Source organism: Camelina sativa, unplaced genomic scaffold (assembly GCF_000633955.1).
Source record: "Camelina sativa cultivar DH55 unplaced genomic scaffold, Cs unpScaffold05278, whole genome shotgun sequence".
In the NCBI taxonomy this organism is placed as follows: domain Eukaryota; kingdom Viridiplantae; phylum Streptophyta; class Magnoliopsida; order Brassicales; family Brassicaceae; genus Camelina; species Camelina sativa.
In genome coordinates, this window is record NW_010926365.1 from 1 (window position 1) to 574 (window position 574).

At 37.6% G+C, this 574-nt stretch overlaps 1 long non-coding RNA gene across 1 annotated transcript; it reads left to right on the forward strand.

The window, feature by feature from the left end:
• The first annotated feature begins 198 nt into the window (after positions 1-198).
• On the forward strand, positions 199-544 carry LOC109131790. The gene is made up of 2 exons (XR_002037249.1): positions 199-345; positions 471-544. It is a non-coding gene; the product is annotated as an uncharacterized LOC109131790 (long non-coding RNA).
• The last annotated feature ends 30 nt before the right edge of the window (positions 545-574 follow it).

Here is a 574-nt window from a genome sequence, read left to right on the forward strand (position 1 = left end):
TCAGGTGTGGAACTAAATTTCTCTTCACCTCTGATAAGCCTTTTCCAGCCTTCTGGTTAATAGCTATCGAATAATATATATAGTTTGGGATGCTTTCCTTTACAGTTTCCACCAGTTTAGGTGGTGGACATCCATGTTAAGTTAGAAACACTTTTATTAGTTTCTCCTTAATACAATGTGTTGAAACTCTTTAAGCTATCTTGCTAACTAAAACCTTTGTACTTGAAGCCTGGGAGCTCTTCAGTGCAAGACACGCGTGAAGACATGAAACAAAAGCAACCAATTAATACCAGCTCTCAGCACAGACATGATCACCAGAATGTTGAAGCTTCTTATCCTGAAGAGGTAAATTAATTGATACAAGTTCGATTATTCTTATCAGTGAAAGTAGCCAGTCAAGAACAAATTAACATATTCGTAGTATCATGTGTTCGTCTTACCTTTTTTCACCTCTTGTTGACTGCTACTAGTGGGGTGGCATTCCGTCAAAAGAGCTACAAGAGGCAATAATGCTGGAAAAGGCACTCTTTAGTGGAGTAGCTAAAGAAAATACTTCATATAATAATCAACCTGG